A 15,635-nucleotide genomic window follows, 5' to 3' on the forward strand; every position below is an offset into this window, starting at 1 on the left:
GTGGTATAGTTTTCCTACAGTGAGTGCTTGTTGGGAATACTAAACCTAGTGTTCGTGTGTTATGTTGCTACACAAGCTTTATCCATGCTCCTACGTAATCACGTAATACCAGGGTAAAACCAAGAAAACAACTTTCTGTACTGAATTCCCTGAAACATTCCCAAACTTCTCAGTCTTTTGGTGAGGTTTTCTCATGGAACACTGTATGCAAATACATTGTGTACAATATCCCTTCTTGCTTTCACACAGGAATGTACCTATTGCATGGCACTCACTGATGGGCGCATTTGACAGGGAAGAGTGAATGCAGTTCCACACTTCCCTGAACATCCTAGTATCTTTGCAGCAAGTGGTATAGGTTTCCCACAGTGACTGTTGTTGGAAAAACTAAACCTAGCGTACCTGTATTGTCTTGGTACACAACCTCACTCTATGTTCTTATGTTATCATGTAATACCAAGGTAAAATGAAGAAAACAACATTCTGCACCAAATTCTCTGAAACATTCCCAAATTCTAAATGTTGTGTTGAGCTTATCTCATGAAACTGTGTAGGGAAAAGCTCAGACTATGCTGTTCCTGTTTGCTTACAAACAGCAATGTATTCAATCCATTCCACTTATAAACTCATTTGATCGGGAGGAGAGTTGCGTTTCCACCCATTCCTGATTAATGCAGACTCTGTGCTGTAAGTGGTATAGGTTTCCCGACATTGAGTGATTGCTGGGAATACTAAACCTAGTTTTCCTCTATTTTGTTGGTACACAAGCTCCATACATGGTCCTATGTAATCCTGTAATACCAGGGCAAAACCAAGAAAAAACTTTCTGCACTGAAATCCCTGAAACATTCCTAAAGTTCTAAGTGTTGTTTCTGAGCTTATCACATGAAACAGTGTATGGGAATACATTGGATACACTGTCCCTGTTTGCTTACACACAGCAATGTACTTGTTCCACTGCATTCACTCATAGGTACATTTGACTGGGACAAGCGAATGTCTTCCTACCCTTCCACGAGCATACCAGTATCTTTGCTGTGTTATAGGTTTCCTACACTGAGTGCTTCCTGGGAATATCAAACTTAGTGTTCCTGTATTATCTTGGTGCACAAGTTGTACATATGCTTCTATGTAATCATGTAATACCAGTGTAAAACCAATAGAAGAAATTTCTATGCCAAATTCCCTGAAACATTCCCAAAGTTCTAAGGGTTGTGTTTAGGCTATCTTCTGAAAGTGTGTATGGGAATGCACTGAGTATGTTGTGGCTGCCTGCTTACACAGAGTAATGTCCCAATTCCATCGTATTCACACATATGCACATTTGAACAGGAAGAGCAAATGCCTTTACACCCATCCCCCAGGATACCAATATCTTTGCTGTAAGTGAAATAGGTTTCTACACTTAATGCTTGTTGGTATTACTCAACTCAACCTGTTCCACTAAGCTGGTTCACAAACTTTACATGCTCCTATGTAGTCTTGTAATAGCTGTGTAAAAGCAAGAAAGCAAGGTTGTGCAGCAAACTCCCTGAGGTATTCCCAAAGGTCTAAGTGCTGTGTTGAGCGTGTCACATGAAACCATGCATGGGAATACATTGGCTACACTGTCCCTGCTTGCTTACACACAGCAATGAACCCATTCCATTGCACTAACTCATATGCCCATTTGACCAGTAAAAGAGAATCCATTTCCACCCTTTTCTGAGCATCCCAGTATCTTTGTTGTAAGCAGTATAGGTTTCCTACACTGAGTGCTTGTTGAGGATACTCAATCTAGTGTTCCTGTATTACATTGTTACAGCAGCTCTATAATGCTCCTGTGTAATCATGTAATGACCAGGGTGAAATGAAGAAAACAAATTTCTACACTAAATTGCTGAAATATAACCAAACTTCTAAGTGTTGTGTTCAGTTTATCTCATAAAACTATGTATGGGAATACAGTGGGTACACTCTCCCGGTTTCCTTACAGACAGCAATGTACCAAATTCATTGCATTCACTCACGCTTGCATTTGACCTAGAAGAGTGAATGTGTTTCAACCCTTCCTTGAACACACCAATATCGTTGCTGTAAGTGGTATAGTTTTCCTTCAGTGAGCGCTTCTTGGGAATATTAAACCTAGTGTACTTCTAATCTGTTGGTACACAGGCTTTATTCATGATCCTATGTAATCTTGTAATTCCACTTTAAAAGCAAGAAAACAACTTCCTACACCAAACTCCCTGAAACATTCCCAAAGTTTTAAGTGTTGTGTTGAGCTTATTTAATGAAACTCTGTATGAGAGTACATTGGGTATGCTGTACCTGGTTGCTTACACACAGCAATGTACCCAATCCATTGCATTCACTGACAGGGGCATATGACTGGGAAGAGCAAATGCATGTAAACACTCCCCTGAGCATTTGAGTATCTTTGCTGTAAGTGGTATAGGTTTCCTACAGTGAGTGCCTGATGGGAGTACTAAACCTCATGTTCCTGTGTTATGTTGCTGCACAAGCTCCACCCATGCTCCTATGCAATCATGTAATACCAGTGTAAAACCAAGAAAACAACTTTCTGCATCGAATTCCCTGAGACATTTCCAAATTTCTCAGTGTTATGTTGAGCTATCTCATGAAACTGTGTATAGGAATACAAAGAGTACGCTGTCCCTGCTTGTTTACACACAGCAGTATATGCAATCCATTCCTTTCACTCATACGCACATTTGACCAGGGGGGTGAATGTGTTTCCACCCTTCTGTGAGGATCATGGAATCTGTGCTGTAATTGGTCGACATTTCCAACACTGAGTGCTTCTTGGAAGTAGTAAACCTAGTGTTCCTCTAGTATATTGTTACAGCAGCTCTATGCATTTGTCTATGTAATCATGTAATGCCAGGGTGAAATGAAGGAAACAACTATCTGCACCAAATTCACTGAAACAGTACGGAAGTTTTAAGTATTGTGTTAAGCTTATCCCATGAAACTGTGTATGGGAATACATTGAGTACACTGTCCCCGCTTGCTTACACACAGCAATGTGATGATTCCATTGCATTCACTCAGGGAAGAATAGATGCGTTTCCACCCATCCCTGAGCATTGCATAATCTTAGTTGTAAGTTGTATAGATTTCCTACAGTGAGTGATTGTTGGCAGTACTAATCTTAGTGTTGCTGTAATACAGTGGTACACGATCTGTACATATACTACTATGTAATCCTGTAATTGCAGTACATAAGCAAGAAAACAACTTTCTGCACTGAAATCCCTAAATATTCCCTAAGTTCTAAGTTTTCTGTTGAGCTTATCTCATGAAACTTTGTATGCAAATACATTGTGAACAATGGCTGCTTCCTTACACACAGGAATGTACCCTTTCCTTGCATTCATCGATGGGCACATTTGAACCGGGAAGAGCAAATGCATTTCCACTCTTCCCTGAGAATCCCAGTATCTTTGCTGCAAGTGGTATAGGTTTTCTACAGAAAGTGACTGCTGAGAATACTAAACCTAGTGTTCCTCTATTATGTTGGTACACGAGCTCTATACATGGTCTTATGTAGTCCTTTAATACCAGGGTAAAACCAGAAAACAATTTTCTGCACCGAAATCACTAAAACTTTCCCAAAGATCTAAATGTTGTGTTGTACTTGTGTAATTAAACTGTGTATGGGAGTACATTGAGTATGCTGTCCTGACTTCCTTACACATAGCAGTGTTCCCATTCCATTCCATTCACTTATAAGCCTTTTCACATGGAAGAGCAACTGCATTTCCACCCAACTCAGAGCATAGCAGAATCTTTACTGTAAGTGGTATAGATTAACCACAGTGAGTGCTTGTTGGGAATATCAATCCTAGTGTTCCTTTATTTTGGTTTTTTTTGTTTGTTTGTTTGTTTGTTTTGGTTTTTTTGTTTTTCTCCAGTACCGGGAACTGAACTCACGACCTTGCGCTTGCCAGGCAGGTGCTTTTGCCGCTGAGCTAAATCCCCAGCCCCCCTAGTGTTCCTTTATTATCTTGGTACAAAGTTCGTATACATGCTCTATGTAGTCATGTAATAGAAGGGTAAATCCAAGAAAAGAAATTTCTCATGGAATTCCTTGAAACATTCCCAAAGTTCCATGGGTTGTGATGAGCTTATCTCTTGAAACTGTGTATGAGAATACATTGAGTATGCTTCACCTGATTGTTGACAAACAGCAATGTACTCACTCCACTGCATTCACTCATACAGGCATTTGACCAGGAGGAGTGAATGCTTTCCCACCCTTCCCTGAGCATTGCAAAATGTTTGCTGTAAGTGGTATAGGTTTGCTACAATGAGTGCTTGTTGGGAATATCATCCTAGTGTTTCTCTAATATGTTAGTAGATCAGCTCTGTACATGCTCCTTTATAATCCTGTAATACCAGAGTCAAACCAAGAAAACAACTTTCTGCACAGATGTCCCTGAAATATTTCCAAGGCTCTAAGTGGTCTTTTGAGCTCATCTCATGAAACTGCTTATGGCAGTAAATTGGTTTCTCTCTCCCTTCTTGCTTACACACAGCAATGTACCCATTCCATTCCATTCATCCGTACGAGCATTTGACTGGGAAGAGCAAGTGTGTTTTCACTTCTGTGAGGATCACAGTATCTTTGCTATAAGTGGTATAGGTTTCCTACAGTAAGTAATTGTTGGGAATAGGAAATTTAGTGTTCCTTTCCTATGCTGCTTCATCAGCTCTATATATCCTCCCTTGTATCCTTGTATTACCAGAGTAAAAACAAGATAACTACTTTCTGCACCGCAGTTCCTGAAACATTCCCAAAGTTCTAAGTGTTCTGTTGAGCTAACCTCATGATACTGTGTTTGGGAAAACACTGGCTATGCTTTTTCTGCTGCTTACACACAGTCATGTACACCTTCCATTCCATTCACTCACACATTCATTTGAACGGGATGACAGAGTGCATATCCACCATTTGCTGAGCATCGCAAAATGGTTGCTGTAGGTGGTGTAGGTTGGCTACAGTGAGTGTTTTTTTCTAACTAGCAAACCTAGTGTTCCTCTAATATGTTGGTAGAGTATCTCTATGCATACTGTCTTCTAATTCTGTAATACAGGTGTAAAACCAAGAAAATAACTTTCTGTATTGGAGTCCCTGAAACACTGCCAAAGTTTTAAGTGTTGTGTTCAGCTTATCTCATGAAAATGTATGTGGAAATAAATTGGGTACACTGTCCCTGCTTGCTTATACACAGCAATGTACCCATCACACTCCAGACACTCATATGCACATTTCATCAGGAGGAGCAACTGCGTTTCCACCAATATCTGATTAGCAAATCTAATAATCCTCTGATATGTTGGTACACAAGCACAAGACATGATCCTAAGTAATTCTGTAAAACCAGTGTAAAACCAAGAAAATAATTCTATGCACCAAACTCCCTGAAGCATTGACAAAGTTCTAAGGGTTGTGTTGAGTTTATGTAATGAAACTGTGTAAGACAATGCATAGGGTATGCTGTCCCTGCCTGCTGACACACAGCCACGTTCCCATTCCATTCCATTTCCTCATAGGCACTTTTGACCAGGCAGTGTGAGTGTGTTTCCACCCTTTCCTGGGCATCGCAGATTGTTTGCTGTAAGTGGTACAGGTTTTCAACAGTGACAAACCTAGTGTTCCTCTAATATGTTTGTACACCAGCTATATACATGCTCCTATGTAATCCTGTAATCCCAGAATACAGCCAAGAAAACAACTTTCGGCACTGAAGTCACTGAAACATTCCCAAAGTTCTACGTGTTTTGTTGAGCTTATATTATACAAGTGTGTATGAGAATACATTGGGTACCCTGCCCTGCTAGCTTAAACACAGGCATGTAAGAATACCACTTCATTTACTCATACGGGCATTTTACCGGGAACAACGACTGCGTTTCCACCAATTACTGATCATCGCAGAATATTTACTATAAGTTGTGAAGGTTGCCTAAAGTGAATGCTTGTTCAGAATAGCAAATCTAGTGTTCCTCCAATATGTTGGTACACCAAGTCTATACATGGTCCTATATAAACGTGTAATACCAATGTAAACATAAGAAAAAAACTTTCTACACCAAATTCCCTGAAACATTGCCAAGATTCTAAGTGTTGTGTCAAGCTTATTTTTTGAAGCTGTACATTGAAATACTTTGGGGATGCTGTCCCTGCTTGCTTACGAACAGCGATGTACCCATTCCATTACACTCACTCATACACCCATTTGACCAGGAAGACCGAGTGCATTTGCTCACTTACCTGAGCATCGCAGAATGTTTACTGTGCATGTTATAGGTTTCCTGCACTGAGTCCTTCTTCAGAATATCAAATGGAGTTGTCCTGTAATATGTTGGTACACTAGCTTTATGCATACTCCCTTGCAATCCTGTAATAACAGTGTAAAACCAAGAAATCAACAATCAGCAACGAGGGCCCTGAAACATTTCCAAAGTTCTACGTGTTGTGTTGAGCTTAGCTCATGAAACTCTGTATGAGAATACATTGGGAATGCTGTCCCTGCTTGCTTACACACAGCAATGTTCCCATTCCACTTCATTCACACATGAGCACATTTCCTGGGAAGAGGGACTGTGTTTCCACCAATTCCTGAGCATTGCAGAATTTTTGCTGTAAGTGGTATAGAATTCCTACAGTGAGTGCTTCTTGGGAATAGTAAACCTACTGTTATTCTAATATTTTGGTACTCCAGCTCCATACATGGTCCTATGTAACCATGTTATACAAGTGTAAAACCAAGACAACAATTTTCTGCACCAAACTCCCTGAAAGACTGCCAAAGTTCTAAGTTGTATTGACCTTATCTCATGAAACAGTGTGTGGGAATATATTGGGTACGCTGTCCCTGCTTGCTTTCACACAGCCATGTACAACTTCCCTTCCATTCACTCATACGCGTATTTGACCAGGAGAACCGAGTGTGTTTGCGTTCTTCCCTGAGCATCCCAGAATGTTTACTGTAAGTGGAATAAGTTTCCTACAGTGAGTGCTTGTTGGGAATAGCAAACCTAGTGTTCCTCTAATATGTTGGTACACCTGCTCTCTACATGATCCCTTGTCATCCTGTAATACCACAGTAAAACTGATAAAACAACCTTCTGCTCCGAAGTTCTTGAAACATTCCCAAAGTTTTAGAGTTTTGTTGAGCTTATCTCATGAAACTGTGTATGGGAATACACTGGGTACAATGTCCCTGGTTGCTTACACACAGCCATTTACCCATTCCACTGCATTCACGCATATGCGCATTTGACCGGGAAGAGTAAGTGTATTTCCACCTTTCTCTGAGAGTTGCAGAATGTTTGATGTAAGTTGCATAGGGTTCCTACAGTGAGTGCCTCCTGGGAATAGCAAACCTAGTGTTCTTCTAATATGTTGGTACACCCACTCTCTACATGATCCCTTGTAATCCTGCTATACCAGTGTAAAACTAAGAAAACAACTTTCTGTGGCAAACTCCCACAAACATTCCCAAAGTTCTAAGTGTTTTGTTGAGCCAATGTCATGAAGTTGTATATCGTAATACACTGGGTACGCTGTCCTTGCTTGCTTACACACAGCCATGCACCCATTCCGTTACATTCACCCATACACGCATTTCACCGGGAAGACCAAGTGTGTTTCCACCCTTTCCTGAGCATCGCAGAATGTTGACTCTAATTGGTATAGGTTCCAGTACCGAGTGTTTGTTCGGACTAGTAAATCTAGTGTTCCTCTAATATGTTTGTCAATTAGCTCTATGCATACTCCTTTGTAATCCTGTAATACCAGTGTAAATCCGAGGAAACAACTTTCTACACTGAAGTTCCTAAAACACTGCCAACTTTCTAAGTGTTCTGTTAAGCTTATCTCATGAAACTGTGTATATGAATATATTGGCTACACTGTCCTTTCTGACTTACACACAGCCATGTACAATTTCCATTCCATTCATACAAACACGCATTTGACCTGGAAGAGCAAGTGCACTCCCACCCTTCTCTGAGCATCACAGAATGTTTCCTGTAAGTGCTATAGATTTCCTACAGTGAGTGCTTGTTGGAAATAGCAAATCTAGTGTTCCTCTAATATGTTGGTACACCAGCTACATACATACTCACTTGTCATCCTGTTATACCAGAGTAAAACCAAGAAAAGAACTTTCTGCACTGAAGTTCCAGAAACATTCCTCAGTTCTCAGAGTTGTGTTGAGCTTATCTCATGAAATTGTGTATGGTAACACAATCAGTATGCTGTCCCTGGTTGCTTACAAACAGCCATTTGCGCATTCCACTACATTCACTCACGTGTGCATTTGACTGGGAAGATCAACTGCATTTCCACCAATTCCTGAGTATCACAGAATGTTTGCTGTAAGTGTTAGAGGTTTCCTACAGTGAGTGCTTGTTGGGAATAGAACACCTAGTTTTCCTCTAATATGTTGGTATGCCAGCTCTATGCATGGTCCTATGTAAACATGTAACACCAGTGTAAAACCAAGAAAACAACTTTGTGCACCAAATTCCCTGAAACATTCCCAAAGTTCTAATTGTTGTGTTGAGCTTATGTCATCAAACTACATAAGGGATTATATTGTGTATGCTGTCCCTGCTTGCTGACACACAGTCATGTACTCATTCCCTTACTTTCACCTACACATGCATTTGACTGGGATGAGTGAGCACGTTTCCACCCTTGCCTGAGCATCACAGAATGTTGAGTGTAAGTGGTGTAGGTTTCCTACAGTGAGTGTTTGTTTGAACTAGCAAAGCTAGTATTCCTCTAATATGTTGGTACACTAGCTCTATGCATGCTCCCTTGTAATCCTGTAATACCAGTGTAAAACAAAGAAATAACTTTCTGCACCAAACTCCCTGAAGCATTGCTGATGTTCTAAGTGTTGTATTGACCATCTCTCATGGAACAGCATATGGGAATACATTGGGTACGCTGTCTCTGCTTTCCTTCACACAGCCATGAACAATCTTCCATTTCATTCACTCATAGGTGCATTTTAATGAGAAGAGTGACTGCATTTCCACCCTTCCCTGAGCATCCCAGAATATTTGCTGTAAGTGGAATAGATTTCCTATTGTGAGTGCCTGTTGGGATTAGGAAACATCATGTTCCTCTAATATGTTGGTACACCAGCTTTCTACTTGAACCCTTGTAATCCTGTAATACTAGAGTAAAACCAAGCAAACAACTTTCTGCACTGATGCCCCTGAAACATTCCCAAAGTTCTAAGTGTTCTATTTAGCTTATCTTTTGAAACTGTGAAGGGGAGTACATTGGCTACGGTATCCCTGCTAGCTTACACACAGCCATGTACACAGTCCACTCCAGTCACTCATACAAGCATATGAACAGAAAGAGTGACTGTCTTTCCACCCTTTCCTGAAAATCACAGAACATTTGCAGTAGGTGGTATAGATTTTGAAGAGTGAGTGCTTGTTGGGACTAGCAAACCTAGTGTTCCTCTATCATGTTGGTACACTTGCTATATACATGCTCCAATGTGATCCTGTAATACCAAAGTACAACCAAAAAACAACTTTCTGCACTGATGTCCCTGAAACCTTCCCAAAGTTCTAAGGGTTTGTTGAGCTTATCTTATGAAACTGTGTGTGGTAATACATTGGGAATGCTGTCCCTGCTTGCTTACACACAGACATGTACACCTTCCATTCCACTCACTCATATGTGCATTTTACCAGGAAGAGCGAGTGCATTTTCACACTCCCCTGAGCATCACAGAATGTTTGCTATAAGTGCAGTAGGTCTCATACAGTGAGTGCTTGTTGGGAATAACAAAGCTAGTGTTTCTCTAATATGTGAGTACACCAGCTCTCTACATGATCACTTGCAATCCTGTTACAAAAGAGTAAAACCAAGCAAACAACTTTCTGCACCAAAGTCCCTGAAACATTCATACAGTTTATAGTGTTCTATTAAGCTTATCTCATGAAACTGTGTATAGGAATACATTGGGAACGCTCTCTCTGCTTACTTTCACACAGAGATGTACACCTTCCATTCCATTCACTGATACACGCATTTGACCTGGAGGAGCAAATGCGTTTCTTCTAATCCTTGAGCATCACAGAATGTTTGTTGTGAGTGGTATAGGTTTCTTACAGTGAGTGCTTTTTGGGAATAGCAAACCTGGTGTTCCTCCAATATGCTGGTATACCAGCTTTATACATGGTCTAATGTAGTAATGTAATTCCAGTGTAAAAATAAGATAACAACTTTCTGCACCAAACTCCCAGAAATATTGCGAAGTTCTACAGTTTGTATTGATCCTATGTGGTGAAACTGTGCATGGGAATACATTGTTACACTGTCTCTGCTTGTTTTCACACATCCATGTATACCTTCCATTCCATTCACTAATACACACATGTGAACGGGAAGAGTGAGTGCATTTACACTCTTTCCTGAGCATCACAGAAGGCTTGCTCTAAGTGGCATAGATACCCTACAGTGAGTGCTGATTGGGAATAGGAAACCGAGTGTTCCTCTAATATATTAGCACACCAGCTATATACGTGGTCCTATGTAATCATGAAATACTAGTGTAAAACCAAGACAACAACTTTCCGCACCAAACTTCCTGAAATATTGCCAAAGTTCTAAGTGCTGTATTGACCTTATCTCATGAAACAGTGTATCAGAATACACTAGGTAAGCTCTCCCTACTTGCTTTCACACAGCCATATACACCTTCCATTCCATTCACTCATTCGTGCATTTCATTGGAAGGAGTGAGTGCATTTCCACTCTTCCTTGAGAATCCAGGAATGTTTGCTGTAAGTGGAATAGGTTTCATACAGTGCATGAGTGTTGGGAGTAGCAAACCAAGTGTTCCTCTACTACATTGGCACACCAGCTCTCTACATGATCACTTGTAATCTTGTAATACTAGAGTAAAACCAGGAAAACAATTTTCTGCACTGAAGTCTCTGATACATTCCCAAAGTTTTAAGTGTTCTGTTCAGTTTATATCATGAAACTGTATATGGGAATTTATTGGCTATGCTGTTCCTGCTGGGTTACACACAGCCATGTACATCTTCCATTCCATTCACCCATATGTGCATATGAACTTGAAGAATGTGTGCATTTCCACCATTCCCTGAAAATCACAAAATGTTCACTGTAGGTGATATAAGTTTGACCCAGTGAGTGCTCATTGGGAATAGCAAACCTAGTGTTCCTCTAATATGTTGTTTCACTAGCTCTATACATGGACCTATGTAATTCTGTAATACCAGTGTAAAACCAAGAAAGCATTTTTCTGTATCAAACTTCGTGAAGTATTCCCAAAGTTCTAAGTGTTGTATTGACCTTATGTCATGAAAGTGTGTATGGTAATACATTGGAAATGCTCTCACTTCTTGCTTACACACAGCCATATACATCTTCCAATCTATTCACTCATACGCACTTTTCACCGTGAAGGGCGAGGGCATTTCCACTCTTCCCTGAGCATAGCAGACTGTTTGCTGAAAATGGTACAGGTTTCCTACAGTGAGTGCTTGCTGGCAATAGCAAACCAAATGTTCCTCTAGTATGTTGGTACACCTGCTTTATACATGCTCCTGTGTAACCCTGTAATACCAGAGTTCAACAAATAAAACAACTTTCTGCACAGACGTTGCTAACACATTCCCAAAGTTCTAAGTGTTGTGTTGAGCTTATTTGATGAACGTGTGTATCGCAATACACTGGGTATGCTATCCCTGCTTGCTTACGCACAGACATGTACACCTTCTGTTCCATTCACTCATATGCACTTCTAACTAGGAAGGGTGGGTGCATTTCCACCCCTCCCTGAGCATCGCAGATTCTTTGCTGTAGGTGGTGCAGGTTTCCTACAGTGTGTGCTTGTTGGGAATAGCAAACATAGTGTTCCTTTAATGCGTTGGTACACCTGTTATATGCATGCTCTTATGTAATCCTGCAATACCAGACTAGAACCAAAGCATCGACTTTCTGCAAAAAGTCCCTGACACATTCCCAAAGTTGTAAAAGTTGTATTGAGCTCATATCATGAAACTGTGCATAGGATTACATTAGGTATGCTGCCCCTGCATGCTTACAAATCTGCTTGCTTATATTACTATGCTGCCCCTGCTTGCTGACTCTTCCTTCAGCATCACAGAATGTTTGCTGGAGGTGGTTATGCTTTCCTACAGTGAGTGCTTGTTGGGAATAAGAAACTTAGTGTTCATCTAATATGTTGGTACACCAGCTCTTATGGTCCTATGTAATCCTGTAATACCAGTGTAAAACCAAGAAAACAACTTTCTGAACGAAAGTCCCAGAAACATTCCCAAAGTTCTCAGTGATGTGTGCATTTATCTCATGAAACTGTGTAAAGGAATATATTGGGAACGTTGCCCCTGCTTGTTTACATACAGCAGTGTACTCATTCCATTACATTCACCCTTATGCTCATTTGACCAGGATGAGAGAGTGTCTTTGCACACTAGCTTGAGCATTGCAAAATATTTGCTGTAAGTGGGATAGATTTTCTACAGTGAGTGTTTGGAATAGCAAATCTAGTGTTCCTCTAGTATGTTGGCACACCAGCTATATACACGGTTCTGTGTAATCATATAATACCAGTGTAAACTGGTGACAACAACTTTCTGCACTAAACTTCTGGAACACTGTCATAGTATTAAGTATTGCATTGACTTTATCTCATGAATCAGTGTATGGTAATACGTGGAGTACGCTGTTCCGGAATGTTTTCACACAGCCATGTACACCTTCTAGTCCATTCACTCATATGCGCAACTGACAGGGAAGATCGAGTGTACTTCCACCCTCCCCAGAGCATCACAGAATTTTGCTGTATGTGGTATAGGTTTCCAGCAGTGGGTTCTTGTTGGGAACCTAGTGTTTCTTTAATCTGTTTGTTCACCAGCTCTGTATATGGTCCTATGTAATCATGTAGTTTCAGTCTAAAACCAATAATACAGCATTCTGCCCCCACTCCCTGAAACATTCTCAAAATTCTAAGTGTTGTGTTGAGCGTATCTTAGGAAACTCTGTGTGGGAAAACATTGGGTATGCTGTCCGAGCTTGCTTACACACAGCAGTGTCCCATTCCACTCCATTGTCTCATATGCACATTTGACCAGGAAGAGCAAATGCTTTGCTGAGTATCCCAGAATGTTGTTGTAAGTGGTATAAATTTCTTAGAGTGAGTGCTTGTTGGGAATGGCAAACCTAGTGGTCATCTAATATGTTGCTATACCAGCTCTACACATGGTCCTATGTAATCATGTAATACCCATATAAAATCAAGACAACTTTCTGCTCCTAACTCCCTGAAACATTGCCAAAGTTCTAAGTGTTGTATTGACCTTATTTCATGAAACTGTGTATGGGAATACATTTGGTATGCTGGCCTTGCTTGCTTTCACACACCACGTACACCTTGCATTCCATTAACTCATACACACATCTGACCTGGAAGAGTGAGTGCATTTCCGTCCGGCCCTGAGCAGTGCAGAATTTTTGCTGTAAGTGGTATAAATTTCCTACAGTGGGTGCTTGTTGGGAATAGCAAACCTAGTGTTTCTCTAACATGTTGGTACACTAGCTGTATGCATGCTCCCTTGTAATTGTGTAATACCAGTGTAAAACCAGGAGAACAACTTTCTGCACTGAAGTTCCTCAGACATTCCCAAAGTTGTAAGTGTTTTTTGAGCTAATCTCCTGAAACTGTATGGGAATACACTGGGTAAGCTGTCCCTGCTTGCTCATACACAGCAATGTACCCATTCCACTTCATTATTCATAGCCACATATGATCAGGAATGTTTCAGGGGTTTGGTGCAGAAAGTTGTTTTCTTGGTTTTACACTGATATTACATGATTACATACAATCATGTACAGAGGTGATGGACCAACATATAAGAGGAACACAAGATTTACTCTTCCGAGAAACACTTACTGTGGGAAATCTATACCACAAATAGCAACCATTCTGCGATGTTCAGGGAAGAGTGGAAACGCACTCGCTCTTCCTGGTCAAATGCACTTATGAGTGAATTGAAAGGCATGCTTACATGGCTATGTCCAAGCAAGCAGGGACAGTGTACCCATTTTTTTCCCATACACAGTTTCATGAGATCAGCTCAACAGAACACTCAAAACTTACAGAATGTTTCAGGGAGTTCTGTGCTGAAAGTTGATTTCTTGATTTTACTATGGTTTTACAGGATGACAAGGGAGTATGTATAAAGTTCGTGTACCAGCATATTAGAGGAACACTAGGATTGCTCATCCCAAGGAGCACTCACTGTAGGAAACCTATACCACTTACAGCAAACATTCTACAATGCTCAGGGAAGGATGGAAATGCATCTCTTTTCCCGATCAAATGCACATATGGGTGAATGGAGTGAAAGGTGTACATGGATGTGTGAAAGAAAGCACGTATAGCTTACCAAGGCATTCCCATACACAGTTTCATGAGATAAGCTCAGTAGAACACTTACAAATTTAGCAATGCTTCAGGGAGTTTGGTGCAGAAAGATGTTTTCTTTGGTTTACAATGGAATTATATGAATCCATAGTCTTATGTATAGAGTTGCTTCACCAGCATATAAGAGGAACACTAGGTTTGGTATTCCCAACATCACTCACTGTAGGAAAGATATACCACTTCCCAGAAGCATTCTGCCATGCTCAGGAAAGAGGGGAAATGCACTCACTCTTTCCGGTCAAATGCACATATGAGTGAAATGAAAAGAAGTTGTACGTGCCTGTGTGCAAGCAAGCAGGGACAGTGTTCCCAATGTATTCCCATCAACAATTTCATGAGAACAGCTCAACACAACACTTAGAACTTTGGTAATGTTTCAGGGCCTTCAGTGTAAGAGTTGTTTTCCTGGTTTTACACTGCTATTCTAGGATTGCATAGGAGCTGTTGTAGAGCTGGTGTACCAACCTATTAGAGGAACACTAGGTTTACCATTCCCAACAATCACTCACTATACCACGTCCTGTAAACATTCTGTAAAGCTAAGGGAAGGGTGGAAATGCACTTGGTCTTCCTGGTCAGATGCACCTATGAGTGAATGGAATGGAAGGTGTACATGAATGTGTGTCAGCAAGCACGGACAGTGAGGCCAATGTATGCCCACACAGTTCCAAGAAATAAGGTGAATACAACACTTAGAACAGTGGCAGTGCAACAGGGAGTGTGCTGTAGAAAGTTGTTTTCTTGGTATTATACTGATATTAGATGATTACATAAGATCAAGCCTAGAGCTTCTGGAACAACAAATTAGAGCAACAAAAGATTTCATATTTCCAACAAGCACTCCCTGTAGGAATCCATATCTCTTACAGCAAACATTCTGTTATACTTAGGGAAGGGTGGAAACGCCCTCACTCGTCCTGATCAATTGCACCTATTAGTGAATGGAATGGATGGTGTACATGGCTGTGCAAGCACGCAGTGACAGCGTAGCCAATGTATTCCCATACACAGTTTCATGGGATAAGCTCAACATAACATTGAAAACTTTTGGAGTGGAGTTCTCCGGGAGCTGCAGCGCTCCTGGGTCCAAGTGTGGGCCGGACTCATACC

This window comes from Chinchilla lanigera, unplaced genomic scaffold (assembly GCF_000276665.1).
Source record: "Chinchilla lanigera isolate Chin_1 unplaced genomic scaffold, ChiLan1.0 scaffold00117, whole genome shotgun sequence".
Taxonomy (NCBI): Eukaryota; Metazoa; Chordata; class Mammalia; order Rodentia; family Chinchillidae; genus Chinchilla; species Chinchilla lanigera.